Source organism: Pseudorca crassidens, chromosome 2 (assembly GCF_039906515.1).
Source record: "Pseudorca crassidens isolate mPseCra1 chromosome 2, mPseCra1.hap1, whole genome shotgun sequence".
Taxonomy (NCBI): Eukaryota; Metazoa; Chordata; class Mammalia; order Artiodactyla; family Delphinidae; genus Pseudorca; species Pseudorca crassidens.
Genome location: NC_090297.1, coordinates 135,853,020 through 135,875,834, shown reverse-complemented (window position 1 = coordinate 135,875,834; position 22,815 = coordinate 135,853,020). Strand labels below are relative to the sequence as shown.

The window sequence follows — 22,815 nt, the reverse complement described above, 5'->3', positions numbered from 1 at the left end:
TGAGAACCTTAATGTGTTTAAGACGAACTGACTGGTCTTGGGGCAACTTAAACTTGCTATTCCAGGGACTTCCCTGGTGGTGCAGTGGTTGGGAATCTGCCTGTCAATGTAAGGGACACAGGTTCAAGCCCTGGTCCGGGAAGATCCCACATGCCGCGGAGCGACTAAGCCCGTGCGCCACAACTACTGAGCCTGCGCTCTAGAGCCTGCAGGCCACAACCACTGAGCCCACGTGTCACAACTACTGAAGCCCGCGCACTCTAGGGCCCGGCCCGTGCTCCGCAACAAAGAGAGGCCACCGCAATGAGAAGCCTGCGCACGGCAACGAAGAGTGGCGCCCACTCTCCACAACTAGAGGGGGCCCGCGCGCAGCAACGAAGACCCAACGCAGCCAAAAATAAATAAATAAATTTATAAAAAAACAAAAAAAAAAATCTTGCTGTTCCGGACTATACAAGTTGATGCCCATTGTGGCCACTAGAGGGCAGTAGCGTATATAAAATGTGAACTTCCGCACAAATATTACCTGAGAGGACGCTGCAGGCAAAGCCATTACAAGGGAGACACTCAGTAATTAGAGCTGATCCTCTTTCCCTTGCTCTTAAGTGCCATATGCCTCTAGAGGAGCGAGAGGCCGCAGAGGACTGGGTAGAACTTGAGTTGGCCCTTAAACCGTGAGTGAGGTTCAGACAGCAGCAAAACAGAAAAGCCGTTCTGCATGAGAGAAATCATGTTCAAGGGCAGGTGTTCCAAGACCCAAGCTGTAGAGTCAGGTTAACCTTCCTGGATCTACTGCTAACAATGTGTGGAGCCCAAAGCAAGGCACTGGGCCTCAGTTTCTTCCTCTGTGAAATGAGGAGGCAGAGAGAGGTGAACTGTTTTTTTTTTGTTTGTTTTTTTTTTGCGGTACGCGGGCCTCTCTCTGCCGTGGCCTCTCCCATTGCGGAGCACAGGCTCTGGATGCGCAGGCTCAGCGGCCATGGCTCACGGGCCCAGCCGCTCCGCGGCATGTGGGATCTTCCCGGACCGGGGCACGAACCCATGTCCCCTGCATGGGCAGGCGGACTCTCAACCACTGCGCCACCAGGGAAGCCCCGAGAGAGGTGAACTTTAAGGCAACCTCCGACCTCAGCATTCATTCCATACTTTCAAGTGTAAACCCTGTGGGCCTGGTGTTATCACAGGCTTGGTGAAAAGAATAGTCATTATAGGACTTACACACAGGCACAATAGTGCTGTAAATTCATGCTTTAAGGTCCCCTCTGCTCCAAACACTTAACAATAACAGATAAAATACAAAAAAATTAGAAGTCAAAGAATTACTCCAAAAGATCAGCATCTCCAAGGGTTACAGCAGAGACACAGCGCTGTAAACTGGGATGGTGCTTGGGATTGTGGGTCTCCAGGGCGGGGAACAGGCAGAGGTAGTGAGGAGCTTTTCTCCTGTGGTGAGATGGGGAATACCACACGAGGAGGGGTCCCCAACTCAGGGACTGTGTGGGGCTCCCACACCCAACAACCAGGGGTATAAAACACATAACAAACTGCTTCCAGGGCTGAGGCTTATACAAAGCTTCATACCCCCAAATGAGGAGGAACCTGGTCCCTAGCCCAATGACAGGATCAGAAATATCCCCAAATTATGACAGCATGGATACTTGAGCTGATGATAGAAATCTGGTTCTGAACTGGGGGCTATGGAGGCCAAGAGGAAGTAACTTCAAAACCACTAGGTTGGGAAGGGGTGAGCACCAGAGAGATCAAAATTACTAATAATAAGTCCCCCCAAGAGAAAGACTAAGAGAGGCAGTCCAAAATTGCAATTAAAAAATGTAATTAATAAATGCAATAAAAGAAGATGCAGTACATATATACAACGGAATATTACTCAGCCATAAAAAGAATGAAATAGGGTTTCCCTGGTGGCGCAGTGGTTGAGAGTCCGCCTGCTGATGCAGGGGACACGGGTTTGTGCTCCGGTCCGGGAAGATCCCACATGCCGCGGAGCGGCTGGGCCCGTGAGCCATGGCCACTGAGCCTGCGCGTCCGGAGCCTGTGCTCCACCACGGGAGAGGCCACAACAGTGAGAGGCCCACATACCGCAAAAAAAAAAAAAAAAAAAAAATTCATTATTTATTCAGCAAATATTTTAAGTACCTACAATTCTCAGATATTGTTTTAAGTGTTGAAGATACAATAATAAATAATAACTGCTCTCATGGACCACATTCTAATGGAAGAGCCAGGCAGTTTTTCAAAATTGCATAATATGCCAAGCAGTAACAAGTGCTGTGAAGAAATGTTTAGGACCCTCAAAGATCCTATATATAAACATACAACCGTATATAAAAACATAAATTATAAAACAACAAATAAGCAAAATTAAACAAAAGCAAGTTAGGAAAAAGAACCAATAAAATGAAAAATATAGTCATTGAAATACATAAACTCAGTAGTGGTAGATAAATGCTATGAAGTCACAGTGGAAGAGAGATTAATTAGAAGGCAGTACTGAAGAAATCACCCATAAAACAGCACAAAGAGAGAAAATGTACTTTTAAAAACATGAAAGAACAGTTAACAGCCTTGGAAGGTAGACTGACAGGCACCAACATACAGCTAATAGGGATTCTAGAAGAAAAGAACAGAAGGAATGAGAGAAAAGTGATGTCCAAAGAGATAACATCTGAAGTTTTCCAGTATTAGAGTTAGAATTCACTAAGAACTCTAAATATGGATATACAGGAACTTGTATTTTCACAATGATGTGTCCAAGTGCCCATACGTCATAGTGAAACTGCAACACGTGTAAGGATAGAGAAATAAATCATAACCGAAAAAATAAGACTGCCCACAAAAAAGAAAGAAAAACTGATGGTAGCAACAGATGCCAGAAGACATGGGAGGAGCTCCTGAAAAGTGCTGAGAGAAACTTACTAATTGACATAGAATTCTATACCCAGATTAACTATTGTTCATTCAAGAGTGAGAAGAAAAAATATATATATGTACATTTTCAGGCACACAATAATAATTCTTTCAGTACAGCCCTAGGGCCCATGGGCTGTACTAAAAGAAATTACAACCCATGGGCCCCAGGTAAAAGAAGTACTAAGGAGTGAAATCACAATGGAAATTACAAAAATTAAGAAGTAAGCAACAGGGGCTTCCCTGGTGGCGCAGTGGTTGAGAGTCCGCCTGCCAATGCAGGGGACATGGGTTTGAGCCCTGGTCTGGGAGGATCCCACATGCCACGGAGCAACTGGGCCCGTGGGCCACAACTACTGAGCCTGCGCGTCTGGAGCCCGTGCTCCACGACAAGAAAGGCCGCGATGGTGAGAGGCCCGTGCACCGCGATGAAGAGTGGCTCCCGCTTGCCACAGCTAGAGAAAGCCCTCGTGCAGAAACGAAGACCCAACACAGCCATAAATAAATAAATTTTTAAAAAAGAAGTAAGCAACAAAAGTACAACATATCTGAACAGTAATAGCAATAACAGCTTTGATATGTTGCTTTCAGCAATAAGCCAGGAATTATATTAGACATTTCATAAGTAGTATATCTCTCAGCCCTCAAGGTCAGGTTATGACCTAGGCATTGTTAACTCTTTTGTAAGGATGAGAACACTTTCTGGTAGAACAAGATAATCATGCTGTTATGGACTAAATGTTTATGTCCCCCCAAAATTCACATGGTGAAGGCCTAATCCCCAATGTGATGGTATGAGAGGTGGGCCCTTTGAGGGATAATTAGATTTAGATGAAGTTCTGAGGAAGAAGAGGAAGAGCCACCAGAGCCTCCTCTCTCTGCCCTGTGAGATTATAATAAGAAGGTGACCATCTGCAAACCAGGAAGAGTGCTCTCACCAGAACCCCACCATGCTGGCACCCCAATCTCAGATTTCCCAGCCTCCAGAACTGTGAGAAATAAACGTTTGTCATTTAATCCACCCAGTCTTAGTAACCCAAGACAACCAAGACACATGCATGGTAGTTGGGGTCTGTACAAGATAGGGAGCCAATGAAGCAAGGAGGGAGGTGTGGGTGGAGTTTTACTGACCCTTGGGAACAAGAATAGGGGGCCTATGTCAGGTACAAACATCTGTTCGACAGTGAGGAGGTAAATGGCAATCTACTCAGAAGCGGTTCGCGCTGGTGATTACCCTTTGCCCTACTCACCTTTCCCCTAGGCCCACGTTGATTTGCCTCAGCGTTCAACACTATAACATCAGGAACACCTGCCCAGCTTTTAGCCAGACTGGGTTACAAGCTGTAAAGAAAGAGGCATTTACAGGAACCACACACAAGGACTGAGGTTCCCAAGCCCAGCGTCACCCAGGAATCCCCCGGGGAGCTTTCAGGCACACAGTTGCCCTTCCCCCAGTCCTATTCGTGTTCAGCTGACTTCAGCTGCTACCCGGGCAATAGGATTTTTTAAAGCTCCTGGGGAAATACTGTTGTTCAGTCACAGCTGAGGATCACTGGCCTAGAACAGGGTAAGATGAAGGAAAACGTTCTTTCTGCCCCAACAGACTGAATCTGGGGACGGGGGCCTGGTAGCCCCTCTCAACAGCCAGCACCAGCACTTGAGCAAACTTCAGAGACAGCTGTTCTGACAGCTTTGGGAACTGGTTCCCCTTTCCCTGAAATCAGAGAAGAGGAAGCATAGTGTGCTTGTCCGCAAAAGTAATAATTCTCCCAGAGCGGAGGAGGGGACATTTCTCTTCCTTTGACGTGGACAAAATCACAGGCCAGCAGCCAAGGCTTATTCTACGGGGATGTGCTGACAGTACTTAGGGTTTTCTGTTCAACAGATTGCTGCCCCCATGCCCCAACACATATTAGCGCTCAATGTAATGGATGGTCTTTTCCATCTTATAGAAGTGATATCACACTGTTTCACACATACTGTTCTACATCTAATTTCTTTCTCTTTCAAGTGGATCTCGGAGCTCATTCAGTCTCTTGTAGAGCTGCATGGCATTGCGTTGCCTCAGTGCACCTAATTTATTTAAGCCAGTCTTTTTTAAATAGACATCTTGGTAGTTTCCAGTCTTTTACAAGCAATGCTGCAATGAATAATTTTGTACATACTATATAATTTTTACGCCCCTATCATGTCACATAATTATCTTTTTGGGGATAAGAATGATTAAGATCTAGTCTCTTAGCACCTTTGAAGTTATAATACAATATTGTTGTCTCTAATTGCTATGCTGTGCATGAGGTCTCCAGGACTTATTTACCGACTGGGTGCAAGTTTGTACCCTTAAATAACATCTCCCCAAATAGATATACTATATTTTGTCCAAAATGATTAGGATAAATTCCTAGAAGTAGAATGCTGGTCAACAGATATGTGTGTTTGTTACTTTTTGCCCTCCAGAGAGGCTGTACAGATTCAGTTCTCCATTGGCAACATGTAAGAGTTTCTGTTCTCCATAGTTTACCAACAGTTTATAAACACATTTTTTATCTTTGTCAGTTTGGTAAGTGAAAAATGGTAAATGGTATCTCTCTGTAGTTTTGTTCTACAATTTCTCTTATTATGAGTAATGTGAAGCATCTTCGTATGTTTATAAATCATTTGTGTTTCCTGTTTTGTGAACTTGCCATTCATATCTTTTGCCAATTTTATCATAGTCATTTTTCTTCTTGATTCGTAAAAAGTCTCTATGTGTTAAGAATATTACCGTATTTTTCCTGGTTTGATGGTACTCTAGAATTTCCTTTTACTAGTTTTGCCAAACATAATTTTTTTTTTTAATATTTATTTGGCTGCGTCAGGTCTTAGTTACAGCATGTGGGATCTTCATTGCAGCATGCGGGATCTACTGACCAGGGATCAAACCCAGGCCCCGTGCATTGGGACCGCGGAGTCCTAACTGCTGGACCACCAGGGAAGTCCCATTGCCATACATAGTTTTAATGCAATAGAAGTTATTTTTTTCTTCATGGCGTCTGTATCTTGTGTCATCTTTAAAAGTTCTTCCCCTTAAAAAATAGTCGTTAGATTAGTTTTTAATCTCCCATAGTTTCTTCTAGCAATTTTTTTTTTTTTTTTTTTTTTTTTTTTTTTTTTGCGGTATGCAGGCCTCTCGCTGCTGTGGCCTCCCCAGTTGCGGAGCACAGGCTCCGGACGCGCAGGCTCAGCGGCCATGGCTCACGGGCCCAGCCGCTCTGCGGCATGTGGGATCTTCCCGGACCGGGGAACGAACCCGTGTCCCCTGCATCGGCAGGTGGACTCTCAACCACTGCGCCACCAGGGAAGCCCTCTTCTAGCATTTTTAAAATTTTAAATCACTTATTTCTCCTGGTATGTATCTGATATTAAAAAAATGAGGTATGGATACAACTTAATTTTTTTCCAGATAGCTACCCAGTTGTCTCAACACAATTTATTGAATAGTTCATCTTTTTCCCAGTGATTTGCAATGCCATCATTATCATAAGCTAAATTCCCAATAAATTTTGGTCTATTTCTGGACTTCCTATTTTATTCCAGCTACAAGATGTCCTACACTATTTTAATTATTCAAGTTTTATAATATGCATTACATCTTATAGGGCTAGTTACTATTCATTTTTCAGCTTCTTTTTCCATATGAGCTGTTAGTTTTATTGGGATTTCTTTTATAAGTTAACTAAGGCAAACTGACATTGAATATGATGTTGGGTCAGTTTTGGGTGAACTATATTTTTCCAGAGAAGTATCCAATATATTAGGTTTTGCAAAGTTAGGGGGTTCCCAAGACCATCCTCAGGTTCAAAAATTTGCTAGAAGGACTCACAGAACTCACTAAAAGCTGCTGTATTTGTGGTTACAGTTTATTACAGTGACAGGACACGGATTGGCACCAGCCAAGGAAAGAGGTGCAGAGGGCAGAGTCCAGGGAACGTCCAGGCACAGAGTTTCACTTGTCCTCTCCCAGTGGAGCCATGGACAGTGCTCCTATCCCCCCCCCCAGCAATATGCAGTGGTACACACAGAGTATTGCCAACCAGGGAAGCTCACCTGAGCTTTAGTGTCCAGAGTTTCTATGGGGGTTCAATCACATAAGACATCACTGACTGCCCACGTGGCTGACTTTTAGTCTCCAGGTGCCCCAGAGATAGAGCAAATACTGTATGGCCCAAAGATCCCATCATAAACCATAGTGTTAGACTGTGGGGTGTTGCCCAAGGTAAACAAAGACACTCCTAGGCCTAGAAGTTACCTCCCAGGAGCCAAAGACCAAGGCCAGATCTCTCTTGGGGTAAGGTTAATTTTTTTACTACCTAAGTTTTTAAATTTATTTGCATGGAGCTGACCCAATTGTCCCTAAGGATTCTCTTCATTCCCTCCATCTGTGGTTCTTTTCCCCTTGGCATTTCTTATTTGTGCCCCCTTCTTCTTTTCTCTTGACAATTTATCAATTGACAATTTATCAATCTTATTCTATTTGCAAAGAATTAGATTTACTATTTACTTGTAATTTATTCATTATAAAACTTTTTGTTTTACAAGTCGTCCACTTTTGCTTTAACATTTATTCATTCCTTCCTCCTGCTTTTCTTATGTTTATTACCTTTTTCTAACTACTTTAGTTGGATGCTTAGTTCATTTGTCATTCCTGTGTAATGTTTTATTAGCTCATTATAAGACTATCTATATTAGTCAGGGTTCTCCAGAGAAGCAGAATCAATAGGCTATAAAAAGAAATTTATTATAAGGAAATGGCACACATGATTATGGAGGCTGAGAGGTCCCAAGATCTGCAGACAGCAGGCTGGAGACCCAGGAGAGTCAAAGGTGTAAGTTCTAGTCTGAGTCCAAGTCCAAAGGCAGAAGAAGACCAATGTCCCAGCTCAAAGACAGAGAGAAAGAATTCTTTCCTATGCAGATTTTGTCCTAGGCAGGCCTTCAACAGATTGGATGAGGCCCACCCACACTGGGAGGGCAATCTGCTTTACCCAGTCTGCCAATCCAAATGTTAATCCCATCCAGAAGCACCTTCACAGACACACCCAGAATAATGTTTGACCAAGTATCTGGGCACCCCGTGGCCCAGTCCAACTGACACATAAAATCTCACTATACTATTTTCTCTGGGCACTGCTCTAAGTGTACCTCCTAAGTTTTGATAAGAAATGTTTTGTTACTTTAGAGGTAATCATTCCTTCTAGAAAGTGCCTTGTGGCTTACAGAAGGAATGTTTTGCTACTAAATTTTGACCAGGCAATAAGTACAACCAGTTGCCTTTTCACATAAGGTTAATCTGATTCTCTTGAGGCCAACATGAAGGTGAACCAGGACTTCCTCAGGGCCCAGAAATTGCTTTGAAAGGATTCTCTCAGAACCTCACATTTAAGTACCAATGGAGCACGCACCTACTTACCTAGATGAACTTCTTAACAACCAACATCAAGAGTTCCCCTGTTAAATCTCAAATCCAAGAGGGAAAAAAGAAGCTACCATCCCTCTCCCATCCAAATCATCATAAATAATAATATTATTAACAAAATTGTAACAGCTACCATAATACGGCTTCAGTGCTTTATATATGTCATCTTTTGTAATTTTTACGTGAGTTCTGAGATAGCATTCTTTACATCTTAAAGATGAGAAAACTAAGCCTCATAGGGGTTACATAACTTGCTACGATCACACCTCGTTTTAAGTGGAGGGGCTAGGACTTCACAGTGGCTCTGCCTGATTTAAGCCTTTGTATGTTTTCAGGATGCCTCTCTTGTCTCTCCTCTGCCCTGACTTGCAGCAATAAGGTGGATCTGCCTCCCTCGGCAAAACTTCTTTTCCGGGCGGAGAGAATACATCTGCTACAGTCCACTGTCGATTAAGGAGGAGTCCAGCCCACAATTCTGGAACTGAGACGCAGCAGGCCACCAGCCAGGGAAGGCCTTTGCCTGCTGAAGCCATATGGAATGAAGACTCTGAGCCAGGCGCTCAGAAAGAGAAAGGGGAGGGAAGTCGGGGTGGGGGCCGAGAGAGTAGGGGGCGGGCAGCGCCGCTTCAGGAGGGGAACACGGACCGCGGCGCCTGCACGCGCCAGACACACCCATCACCCGTGCCAGGCCCGTCAGGTTTGCCTCAGCTGTCTGGCAACTGCCCTCTCATGAAATGAGCCAACGATTTCCTATAGGGAAGGTTTCAGGGTCATTGGCCAGGTCTCAGTGGGAACAAGAGAAGACGACCCCAAGGGGGCTGGAGGCCCTGGTAGCAACAGCCAGAGCCCGTTGGCACATCTCCGAGCGCCTGCCAACAGGGCACATGATCAGAACCCTGCTGCAAAGAGATAAGGAGTGGCCTGGTCCAGCTCCTAGAAGGGCAGGGCTTTATATAGCAGCCTGAGTCGGCTGCAAGGGAATGTCCTGGCTGAAGGCCCTGCTCTAGCCCAGGCAGAGAGGGGAGTGGGTGGGTGGGAAGGAGGGAGCTTATAAATAACCCCCTGTGTACTGATCTGCTCAGCAGCCTTGTCTTAGCAAGGCCTGGGATCTCAGGAGGGGGGTCATTTATAGATAATTTTAATTCTTTTATACTTCTATTTTCCAAGTTTTCTACAGTGAACTTGAACTCCTTTTATAGTCAGTAAATATGAATACCGTTTTAAAGAAAGTAAAAAAGAGAGGCACAGAAGGAAATCCTTCAGTTGGGAATCCTTCCCCTGCTCACGGGTCCCCCAATCATGGACCAGTCCCCTCCCCTCTTCTCTGGTCTCTCTTGGAGGAGACCTCCTCGGTGCTTGCATTTGCCTATGGTGCACGAAAGGACCAGTTTTCCCAGCTCCTGCGTTCCTCATACTCTCCCCGCCCCCATCAATTCAAGTGTCACAGTTCTTGGGTTTGATGTCTTTAGATAAAGCACCCAGGCCCCTCATCTCTGCTGGGGTGCAGAAGGGTCACTTTGGTACGTCTGTCCTGTGCACTTCCCAGCCCCTAACGGTAGCTTAGTAATGGAAAAAGGAGCAATGGAGCCCCTTATAGAGAGTGTGTTTTGCACTCTTTGAGCCTCAGGCTCCTTGTCTATAAAATGGGGATAATAATAGCACCTGCCTCATAGAGATGATATTAAGATGAAAATAAGACAGTGAGTGTAAAGTGCCTGACACACTGGAAATGCCCAGTTAAATATTTACTGACCATCATGCCTCCTGCTCCACAGCCACCTGCCCCTTGAAGGACCACACCTACCAAATTTGGCCAAAATGACTTTCGCTGTGTCCAAAAACAGCTCCTCCCAGGTGTGAGGATTCGCCACCCAACTCAAAGCAGCAATTCCACAAATGCTTTGAGAGGCGATAGGCTCCTTGGAATCCTTGAGAAAGCCCCCTTAAAAGGCACTGTCCTCATTTGGATGTGTGTCAATGTAGGGCAGCTGGATACATAGAGAAATGAATAAACATCTTTCTTTGTAGTAATGACCTTACGTAGGCTGAGTTCAGCTTATGACTCTGGAGCAACTTTTAGGAGACGAAAGTAGGTAACATATCAACTGATCTCTATTTTCTGAGCAAGTGCTAGGTGCAAAAAGGCACTGTGCTAAGATTCCAAAATGGAACATTAAAAAAGATGAAAGCCTCAGGTCTCAAAGAGATTACAGTCTAGTTGAGCAAGTAAACTGCAGATACAGAAATAGAAAGCTCGCTCAGCAAAGCAGGATAGGGCCCATGCAGGTGATAGGGTAGAGAGTTTGGAAGAGAGTTTCCTCTGGGTTCTGGAGGTCAGAGCAGGCCTCGTGGAGGAAATAAATATAATTGGTAAGTGGGCACCAGTCCTGGTAGTATCCAATGCAATCAGGATTGCCTGAGAAAGGGTCTCAGGCATTCATGTCAACAAGACAAGGTGTGGGTTCGTACAGGTGGAAGAACACCATCTTTTTTGATCCTGACCACAGCATTGTGTGGTGTCATCATTCCGGTTTTACAGGTAAGAAAACAGTGGCTCAGAGAAGCTCAGAGAGGTTAAGTTATATGCCTAAAGTCACACAGCAGAGGCAGAATTCAAACCAAGTTCTACCTGCTCCAGAGTCCACGTTCTCGCTTCTATCACCTGGCACTGCTAAGATCTCCCTTATATCTGGCTCCCAGAACAGACCTAGGCTGTCTGTGACTAGTAACGGGGCTCTCATTCCATGGCTGCGGCCCTCCAGTAGAGAGGGTGCCTTCCAGAGTGGCTGGCAAATTCTTTGGAGATATATAGACCTTATATTGCCTGCCAGTATCGTGGGATAAGGTGCGATGACTTCTAAAGCCTAGATCAAAGTAAAAATTTTGACTGCATCTTGTAGTTTTAAATATTTAAGCCCCTCCTTCTACTCTGTAGTATTTTCCCCAGTTCAGCAATGTGTGCTGCTGGCATATGGCAGGCCTAAACCAGGCCAGACACCTGCCCATCATCCTTTACTCCTCCCATCCCTCAACGCCCTTATCCAGTCAGCCACCAGGTCCTGACCTTCTACCCTGGACGCATCTAAAACCCCTCTACTTCCTTCCATTCCCTCTGCCATTTCCATGTTCTTTTCTTGGATTTCTGCAGCAACGACCAAATTGGTTTCCCTGCTTCCAGACTTGCTCTCATTCAGTGTAATTGCCAGACCACAGAGCATAGTAAGTAAGGGTCTTTCCTCTGTGCATGCACATCCCTGATGTCTCTCGCCTAGGAATATACCTGACTAGTAAGAATCTTAAAATAGATTTAAGTGTGTGTATATGCAGGTGTGTGTATATATATATTTCCTAAATCTCTCCAATGAAAGGGCCTAGAACTCCAGCAACAATAAACACACTAAGTGCCCAGATCTTGATTTCTAAATACCATCCTCCACTGAAAAAATAGCAGGGCTCCTTGGAGAAAGGGCTAATTCCAAGCTGGGGCAGAAAAGGTATAAGGTGAAACTGGGACAAATTGTGGTGCCAGAAAGTAAGAAAGGGTTGAGAATGAAGGGGACATGTCAGAAGGATGCAGGGACTACCCTGAAGGAACCACTTAAATATATAAACAAACGCAGAAAATGGGAAAGCTCGCTATTTCAGTAGCCTTTCAACTAATAAAAGAAGAAGGAATGATGAAAACAGAAAACAATCATTTGGTAACTGTCAGAGCGGTGGTTGTTTCCAGTGGGAGACTTCAGTGGAGACTAAGACTGATGGATGGGAGGTTGATAAAGAACAGGAATATCTCCCCTCAAATGCCAATCAGTATAAAAGGGGGAAACGGTAGCTTTATATGGGAGAAACCTGACAGACACCAACATGTCTAGTAATCAAGATAAATATCACCAAATGGGTGAAGGTGGTCAAAGGTACCAAAAAAAAAAAAAAAAAAAAAGGTAAATATCACCAGTTGTAGGATAGGCTGACATCATATGTTTCCCCCAGCCCACCCCCATATAATCCACTGAGAAAACACAATTCTGTGGTATTCTTATCAAGAAAGCATGACCCAAGTCTGATCATGAGAAGACACCAGACAGACCCAGGGACATCCTACAGAATGAAAGGTCTGTACTCTTTAATTAAAAAGAACTGAGAACACGAAAGACAAGGAAAGACTAAGGAACTCTTCCAGGTTGAAGAAGACTGAAGAAGCATGAGAACGATGCAACATGTATTCCTGGATATAATCTTGGACCAGAAAGGAAAAAGAGACATTGTTGGGATGTCTTGAAAATGTTAAAGGGGGGTGGAGGGTCTGTGAACTGGGCAGTAATGATGTGTCAAAGTTCATTCCCTAATTTGGAGGGTTGTATGGAGGGTATATAAACCCTTGTTTGGTGGAAATACACACTGGAGTATGAAGAAATGGTAGGGGATCATATCAACAGCTTGTTCTTAAAAGGTTCAGAAAGAGATAAATGGTCCAGACATATATATACACGTACATATATGTGCAGGCGCACACAGAGAAACAGAGAGAGAGAGGTTAATAGGATAAATTCGGTGAAGCATTGAATTGGGAAATTTGGGTGTGGGATATGGGAATTCATTATACTGTTCTTGCAACTTTTCCAAAAGTTTGAAATTATTTCAAAATAAATTATTAAAAGTTTTATATATATATGTAAATATATAAATATATAAATATAAATATATATAATAAAGCCACACATCTCTCCCTTTTATGGCTGGCCAGGGCATCCATTCAGACATGTGGCTCTTTCTACAGCAGTGAGCCGTTCTGGCTTCCTGAAGGTTCTATTCCTAACATCTTCAGCCAAAACCTGCTACCACCTCTTCTCCTAATCAGTGTCTCTGTCTTCCGCTGACAGAGTTATTGAGGAAGTGTGCTGTACTGGTTTACCAGGGCCATCACAGCAAAAGGCCCAGGCTGGGAGGCTTAAACAACAGACATCTGTTTTCCCACGGTTCTGGGGGCTGGAAGTCCCAGATCAAGGTGTCAAAAGGGTTGGCTTCTCCTGAGGCCTCTCTCCTCGGCTTGCAGATGGTACCTTCTCACTGAGTCCTCATAGGGTCTTTCCTCTGTGCATGCACATCCCTGATGTCTCTCGTGTGTCCAAATTTCCTCTTTTTATAAGGACACCAGTAAAGTTGGATGAGGGTCCACCCTAACGGCTTCCTTTTAACTTAACCACCTCTTAAAAGGCCTGTCTGGGAATTCCCTGGTGATCCCGTGGTTAGTACTCTCACTGCCAGGGGCCCAGGTTCGATCCCTGGTGGGGAAACTGGGAGACACAACTCAGCTTCTATGCTCTATGCCAGACACCACACTGGGTGTCGAGGTTTAAAGATGGTGAGACAAGGGCGCTGTCCTCACGTGGGTCACAGTCCAGCCATGGCCGACATGAGAACAAGCAGGATCGATTGATGTACCGAGCAGAGGGAAGAGGAAATGGTTATCCCTGTGTTGAGAGTCGCGAAAGACTTCATTCACTCGGTGCTGCCATTTGAACTGGCCCTTGAAAGGACAGGTTTTCAGCAGGCTGGGAAGGTCATTCTCTGCAGATCAGAATTGGAAGACCTTAGTTCTAGTTCTGCAATAAATGATGAACACGTTGCTAAGGTCCAAGGGTCCAGTTTCCTCCAGCCCTGAACATTCCTTTTGATATCCCATCACTTCACACAACAGGATTCCCTCCTCACATTCTTTAATGTAATGATATATTTGAAACATCTTCATCCACTGCTTATTTTCTGATAATATCCAACATCATGTCAGGGCTCCAGCATCCTCTTTCTCCTTTTGTCTTTCAGTCCATCGCTAAGAATTTATCTTCTTCCTGACCTGCTACTTCCTGTTTTCCTAACTTCAAGGGTTTTTTGTTCATCGGGGGTGCAAGGTTTTATTCTGCCTTGAAGCACTCTTCCTATTAGCTAGGGGATTTTTTGACAAGCAGGGTGTGTCTAAGCCCTTTTTCTGTAAAATCTGTCACTGCCTAAGTGGTACCCTGCTGCTTGACTCCTCATTCGTCTCCATGGCAACATTCTGAAACTATTCTGCTTGTGCGAGTAAGTTCAAGGCCCATCAAATTATTTATCACAACAGAGCCAGCATACCCCACCAATGCGCCCACATACACATTCGGCGCATCACAGCACCATTTGTAAATGCAGCCACGGTTTGGTTTGCATTCATTTCAAAAAACAGCAGCACAGCCTGTGAAATAGATAGCCCACTCATCAGCTGACTTCATTTACTCATCCTTCATTCATTCATTTACGCACCCAGGCTTAGTGGGGGAGACAGAGACTTAAATTTTTACCTCCTCCTTGGAGGATGGAGATGGGAATCAGGAATGGCTTCACCGAGGAGTGGCCAACTGACCACAGAAGGGAAGGGCTTTTCTGACAAAACCAACACATGGGCAAAGGCATGGAGATGTGAAGGAACATTCGAGATAACAAAGGAAAAGTGTCTGCCAGTCAGGCTGGGAATAGGATGGAGGAGGGTGATGGAGGGAGGCACAGAGGGAGACAGAGTTGGAGCTAGAGAGAGGGGTAGCAATGAGGTCCTGAGGGACCTGTAATAAAATCCTAAGGAGTCTGCACTCCTGGAGCAATGAGGAGGATCTTAAGAGGAAATGCAGCATTATCTCGTTTACATTCTAGAAAGTCTTCTTCTGCTGCTGCCCTGGGGTTTGATTGAACAGTGAAGGCCCAGAGCTAGAAAGAAGCTGGCTCATGAGGACCTGAGAGGACCAGAGACCAGAGGTGTGCACGGGAAAGATTCAAGCACCACTTTAGAGGCAGGCCAGGTGAGACTTCATGACCAATTAGCTGGAGGAGTGAAGGAGAACTTGAAGATTTCTGGTCCTGTTTGATGTCCAAGAAAGAGCAGTGTGGGGGAGAAGATGAAGCATTTAGTTTGGGACAGTTTCAGTTTGGGGAGCCTCTGGACATCCAGGAAAACAATCAGAGGCACCCCAGTCCACCACTTTCCCCACATCCTTAATTCTCCACCACAGGGATGAAGCAATCCAACAAGCTCATCCCCACTGACGTAGAATTACGATGTAAGGGTAAACGTGTGACTTCCCCTTAGGAATCGTATTTCTAGTTAGCATGAGAGTACCACCTAACCAATGTTAATCAAGGGAATGGCTTTCCTATAGTGAAATTCCAAGCAATGGGATGGGCAACTTGGGGGCATATTTCCAGGTAGGGAGATCTTCCCAGCATCCCTAAAATCACATCACAGAGGCTACAGCTAAAACTCTCAGTGAAGAGAATGCTGTTGAAAAGTCACCTTCATTCCACAGAACCCTGTTCACACCATAGATAAAGGGATCTTCCTCTTGGGCAGGATTCTGTTCTCTTAGCACGGGGTGATGGACAGCAGATGTCACGAAGCTCTGGGGTCACTGAGTTCAAGTCCTGGCTCCAGCATTTACTGGATATATAACCTTGGGCACATCATTTAACCTTTCTAAGACTGGTTCTGTCATTCATTAGACAGGGCCTCGGAACACCTGCCTCTCCTCTGGGGTGTTGGTGAGCTTGGATTTAAATGAGATGGCTGCCGTAGACACGACACCATCCATCATTCGCATTACCTCCACCATTTATCTCAGTGTCTTTCAACACCCAATTCACTTAGAGAAGCCTATTTTTCTCCATGTTCATGGGCTATTAGCTGCTCTGACAACTTTAGGTGATGAAAAGCTACCTTTCCGGCGGCACAGGCTCAGAGCCTGCAAACCCGGTGGTGAGGGGCTGTGCCCCCTAACCGCCTGCAGGGGGCAGCATCGGGCAGCGTACGGCCACGCCGGGGCCTCCCTTGTCAAACGCTGGGAAAGGACCGCGGAGACGGCTTTGAATTCAGACTCCAGCTGACAAAGGACCCGTGTTATTCCACGTGGGTCTGACATGCGGCCTCCCGGAAAGTCGGGTCTTTGGTGAACAAGGGATCAGGCAGCGTTTTTCTGAAAGCATCCCCGGCCCCGCGACAAATCCAGCCGGGTTTTTCCCAAGCCCACACCAGGACTGAGTACAGTTACCTTTCAATTTAGCGCTGGTCTGACCTCGGAGAAGCAAGACGTGGGCCTCTTACCTACCCATAGGGGCCCTGCTGCGGATGCCTCCAACCCCCATGAGGTAAAAGGAGGGAGCGCCTGACAAGGGCAACATGGGGTGCTTACCATCCCTCCCCCGCCAAGCGTTTTTTTAGTTCCCCACACCTTCAGCCCCTTGGGGGAGTCCGGAGAAGACAAAAGAAGTAAAGGGACACAGCTCAGACTCTTTGGAGCTATTAATATTGTTGAAAAGACATGCAGATGTGAAACCAGAGAAAGACACAAGGATACCCAGGATCCCGCGCTCTGGTTGTGATCCAGCCTGGTGGCTCCTGTTCCCAAAGCCCCAGGAGGCATGCGCAGACCTAGGATGATTTTTCTATGATTTGTGAATGTGTTTACGTGGGAAAACAAAGAGGCAGAATGTTTAAAATCAATCCAGACTGCCCCGAATATGGGATCACTGTAGGGACAGATGATCCAAGCTGTGGGAATTTGGAGAAGGGAGCTACCGATGGAGGCAGCGTGAAGTGGCCCGCAAGGGGACATGGTCACTCCTAAGAGCGCCTCAGGCCTTGGTGCCCAGGAGACACACTCGTCCCTCACTCTCCTATTGCCTTTGCTGGGGAGGGGAACCGCTATGTCACCATGACATCACCTCCTTCCAGGAATTGCTGACTCAGCTTGGGGCCTCAGGAAGGACCACTCACTTCCTCCAACCAGGCAGAGGGGGAGCAGTCCCCCACCCCAGGCAAAGCTGGGCCTGTTCCTTCATCACCGTCCACCGGGACTCAAGAGGAGGTCAGCTTTGCAAGAAGACACACCGCCTGGTGCCAGCTGTGCCTACTCCCACCGGTACTCCTGTGCCGTGGAAGAGGGGCCCCCAGTGGAACGTCACACCTGGCTTAGAGCTGAAATGCAGTATCCCTGGGAGAGGTAGCATGTTTAGCTTTGTCGGTCACTTACAGCTCCTTGTGAAGGAGAAACATTGTGACAGAGGAGTCAGGACGGATTAAGTAAGAGGGAGTTGGGGCTAGCTGAGGTGGGAGGGTTAAAAGAAACCCTGTGCCCCGTCACAGCTGAAGGTTGCCACAGATGGTGCTACGCCACAGACAGTCAGGGGGGTCTTGTCCAAGACCACTCCTTTTTCAAAAGAGAGTGGGTACCCACACAGGCAGACTCATCCGTGGCCAGAAAGCCAGGAACAGGGCCAGAGGGTGTCTGTCTGTAGCCCTCAGAGGATGACTTTCTCTTGCCCCTCCCCCAGTGCAGTCTCAGCCCTTCCCTCTTCCCCTTGGCCGACCCTTCCCTTCCCCGTTAAGAGGATTCAAGCCAGAATCTGTCCACACCACGTCAGAGTCTCTTTCGTCTTGGCATTAAACCTGATGCTCTGTAAGCTGGTCTTATGAAGAAGAAAATTAACCAGTAGGCAGTAATGCAATTTACAGCACTGCAAAGGTCCTATAGTCTCCCTGCTCCCACTAATACACACACACACACACACACACATGCACGCACGCATGCACGCACGTACACACACAGTCTGCTTTGATTTTGTTTTCATCTTTTACTATATTGTTTCACTTAAGGCCAACAAAACCCTGCCAGGTAAGTATCGCCATCTTATAGATGAAAAAACTGAGATTGAGAAAGGTGAAGGAAGTCCTCCAGGGTCACACAGCTAGTGAGTGACGCAGCCAGTCTTGGAAACCAGATCTGTCTGACGCCAAGACGCCAACTGATGACCCAAAGTAAGCGCCTCTTCTGAGCCAGAAATTATCAAATTAGAATTTCATTCAGCAATCCACAAAATCTTAAGGTTGGGAGACATTTTGAAGGTTGTCCAGGCCTATGACCCAGACAGACGTCTGAATCTCCTGCATGATGTCTTGGCTTTGGCTTAGATACACCAGCTCCAGGAAAGGCATTATGTCCTGATTCAGGCCATGCCAGCTGAGAATCACTGGACAGTTGTTTTAGGTTTAGGGCTGGAATCTCTCTCCCTGTAATGTCCACACATCAAGGCTGCCCTTGGGACCACAGAGGAACTAAGCAGTGAGTCACCCCTGAATTGTCTGTCTCCCGACTACACTTTTTTTTTTCTTTTTTTTTTTTTTTGCGGTACGCGTGCCTCTCACTGTTGTGGCCTCTCCCGCTGCGGAGCACAGGCTCCGGACGCGCAGGCTCAGCGGCCATGGCTCACGGGCCCAGCCGCTCCGCGGCATGTGGGATCTTCCCGGACCGGGGCACGAACCCGTGTCCCCTGCATCGGCAGGCGGACTCTCAACCACTGCGCCACCAGGGAAGCCCCCGACTACACATTCTTGATTCCTTTCAACCTACTCTCACATGGCAGTCTCTCACCACTCTCCTGGGAATGCGGTCTGCTTTGTCTCTTCAGTTTCAAGGTGGGACACCAGGGTGACTACGGTGCTCCAGAAGTGAGCTGACCAGCCGGAGAAGAATGAGACCAGACTATATAACCCCTTCATTTTTTTCCGTGAGTCTTAATATTTCACACTGGGAACTCACTTTGATTTTATCATGAATGAAAACCCCTAAGTGCTTTCCCCATGAGCTGTCCCAAAGCCACATCCTCTCCTGCCCCTTGTCTGGCTGGGTTTGGGATGCTCATGTCCTATCCTCTCCAGGAGGCTAGACCTAACAAGTACCCAGGCAGTGTGGCCCTCCTCCTGCTGCGTGGACCCCCACTCTGTGCTCCCTGGCACCACTGACCCACTAGGGCTCAACCACATCCTCCCTCTGGTCCCAGCTCTGGTTATCCACACCAAGACGCTCCACGGGTCCCACTGACCCAGTCACTTGGGTGAGGCTCTCAATCCCCAGGTATGCTGGCTCTTATTCCCAGCTTCCTGATGTATCTCTAGGGGTCATCTGGGAGGTTCTGGACACACCGTCATGCAGGGCTCGTGGAAGCAAGGGCCACTGTCTCAGGCCCTCCCTCTGCTGAAACACAACACAACAGTATTTCTACCGTACTGTGACTGCCCCACCCAGACATCTGCAAGGGATTCTCCTCCCAGTGATCCAAAAGTGAAGTGGACATAAGCCCCTCTCCTCCCCACTTCCTGTCACCCAATCTGGGCTGATTCTACCATCTTGCCCACTCCACCCTGAATCTGTGGGTAGTGGGAGGGCACACAGCATCTTACCCTATGTCCTCATCCCTCTGAGTCTCACGCCAAGCTTCTCCCAACACCAGATAGGTTTTTCATCCATCCTGCGAGGCCAGAGCTTCCTTTGTGTTGAGCCCTCTGTTCTCTGCACCCCGGCTTAACACATCACTCTATGCTTAGAGTCCCACACGGTGCTCTAGTTACAGAAAAGGCATCTTCTTGGAAAGTAGAAAACTGTCTCCCTTTCAACAACCAGGCTTTTTTTTCTTTTGGCCGTGCCTCGTGGCTTGTGGGATCTTAGTTCCCCGACCAGGGATTGAACCTGGGCCCTCAGCAGTGAAAGTGTGGAGTCCTAACCACTGGACTGCCAGGGAATTCCTCAGGCTTTCAAGATTATTGATTATTGGCCTCCTATGGACTTGTAATATTCTAATTAGAAATGTAAAGCTGAGTAAGACTTCTTTGTCCTAGAATGTGTGAGTCTCCCCTGAAGCCACAAACCCATTGATTCAGTGGATAGGAGCATCTTGATTACTGAACCTGACAATCCATTATTCTAATATCTCAAAAATAATATCTCACGTCTCTCTCATGGCCCAAGACCAATATCTAAAAGAACTTACTTCTTTTGCCTCCTCTATTCATACATTCAGCTCTCCTCACCACCAAATTCTTCACACATCCCCAGTTCTCTTCTCCCAGATCTGGACTTGACTCTTCATAAATACATCCCGAAGTTATCTATGCGGTGTCTGCCTCACTCATCAGTCATCCCACTGTGTGGCATAAAGGTCACACCCCCAAAGGTGTGCTCACATCACTGTGTTTCCAACACAGGTATTAGCCTACTTAAAACCAATTAAACTGCGATTATTTTCACCCCAGCCTTATCACTCTCAATCCACTTAATATGGATGGGAGGATGGGGCTTGGAACCACATATCCCAATTCGTTATAAGCATAGATGCAACAAGGTCCTGACCAGCGGCTACTATACGCCCTCCCCACATGACCCTCCTGGAAGCATCAGTCCCTACACCACTCCAGTCCGGGACTGACCCCAGGTCTGTGCTTCTCAGCCTCATCCTCACCAACCCAGCAGATGCCCTCCAACCACTGAGGCCTCACACAATTCCACCTTGACCTCGACTTTGAGCCAGTCCCCAGGCAGCAGGATTCTGTGGGTTTACACAGCGACCACCTTCCAAAATCCCTTCTGTAAAATTTCCCTGTTGTGGGAACATTTTTTCATTTGCCCTCTCTAAAGCACTCTAGATTCATTCATTCATTCATTCATCAAACATTTAGGAACACCTTCACTGTCAGGCACTGTTCTAGGTGCCGCAGCGACGGTGATCAAAAGGCTGGACAGAGCTGGGCTTTCAAAATGACATTCTGGTTGAGGAGACACGCAGTATACAAGAACACACATAAACAAATGAGCACAGCAGATTGTGACTGCCTTCTTCGAAGGAAAGAAAGAGAATCAAGCAAGAGAGCACAGGAGAAGGAAGCCCTTTAGAAAGGGAGATCAAGGAAGGCTTCTCTGAGCAGGGGGGCTAATATTTCTGTGGACACCTGCCAGATGAGAAGAGGCAGGGGGAGGAAAAGCGTTCCAGACTGAGGGGAAAGCAAGAGCAAAAGCCCAGAGCCTAGGGGCAAGCCTGGTGTCTGCCCGCAATCGGGTGGGCGGGGGTGGCTGAGAAAACAGAAAGGAGGTGAGAGGCAGGGAGGCCACAGCAGGCCTGGCAGGGTCAGGGTAGGAGGTGGATTTCACTCAATGTGCTGCGAGGTGACATGAACTGATGACAGTTTTCAAAGATCGCTCTCGCTGCTGTGTGGAAAATGGAAGCGGGGATTGGGGCAGGGGAGGCAGTGGGAAGTAAAGAAGCCAGCTGGGCCATCGCCCTTGTCTCCCTGAGAAACGACGACCAGGGTGTTGGTAATGAGGATGGAGCCAACAGAAGGATGGAGGTACGATCTGGAGGGAGCTCTGTGTTGGAGGCGGGACTGACCTTTGTCACATGGTTGTCGGCAGACTTTAGGAAAGTGCATGAGGAAGCATCTCACACCGGGAGTCGGAGACACAGGCTGTGGTGAGGCCGGACACACGTGCATCATTGGCCGGGGCGTGAGAGGCAGCCCGCTACCTGTGTGAGTGCGCATGCGCGCACAGGCACACACCTGCAAATGATTTGGGAGAGAACTGAAAGCCTTCTAGAAAGATGCAGTGGGGTGGGGGTAGGAAGAAGCGGAGGCGCACCGAGTACTAACAACCTGAAAATTGAAAGAAGCTGTGCTTCTGGCCATGACATCATCGCTTCCCCCGTAAAGTATCCGACGGCGTATTTACCGGTCATAACACAGGAATGGTGAAAATCAGCTGCACATCCCAGCCGAATTGCTTTCTTCTGTTGTCCCATCAGAAGAAGGAGGTGTCGAGTCACAGGTGGGCCTTTCTAAACTAGCTTCAGAACTTCGCCTCCGTGCATAACGGTTGTTCTGCGAGGGAAGCGGTTCCCAGTTCCTAAAAGTGACCCATAAATAGATCCCTGGAGCCCAGTTCACAAGGAAGTTGCCCTCCTGAGGGAGGGTAACACACATCACACTGCCACAAATCAGGTTTTTCTCACCAATCAGTATCTCTGCTGCTTACTCATGCTCAGTTTGTGGCCAACTGTGACACTCCAGGATTTATTTTCTTCTGTAGTTTTGCCCAGAAGGGTTTAAGCTGTTAGTTCTTGTGCCAATTCATAGTAAAATGGCCCAGAGGAGTCATAGCAGGAAGCATTTTTAAGAGTCTTTTAAAGACAGCCATTCCTCCTTATGAGCAAAGGCTAGAGAAAGTATATTATTTTAGAGTCAAGGGTGAAAATAATTCCGCTTTTGAAAACCTATAAATGTAACCGAAGATGGCCCAGACCCTGCCAGTCGGAGACAAAAGAACAAGAGGAACCCATATTGGGCTGGTTCTGAGCCACACCTGCTCTAGGCTCCCCTGCAGCCCCCCACCCAGTATTTCTGAAGGGCTCCAGGGAGGGCAGTACTCAGGAGCTCAGACAGACGGGGGCTCCACTGGTGGCCGGAGGTTTGAGCCTTGGTGTTCCCATCTGTAAACTGCAAAATGTAAAATCTGAAAGTGGGAGTAACTCTAGCCTCAAGGTAATTTGTAAGGAGAAAATGAACTAATACCTATAAAGGACTAAAGCACGGC

The 22,815-nt window shown here is 46.8% G+C and overlaps 1 long non-coding RNA gene across 1 annotated transcript in view; it reads right to left on the bottom strand.

The window, feature by feature from the left end:
• Positions 1-22,195, bottom strand: part of LOC137211848 (uncharacterized) — a 95,943-nt gene extending 73,748 nt beyond the window's left edge. Inside the window, exon 1 of the long non-coding RNA XR_010937238.1 lies at positions 21,955-22,195. This is a non-coding gene — a long non-coding RNA (uncharacterized lncRNA). The remainder of the gene's footprint in view (positions 1-21,954) is intronic.
• Positions 22,196-22,815: the final 620 nt, after the last annotated feature.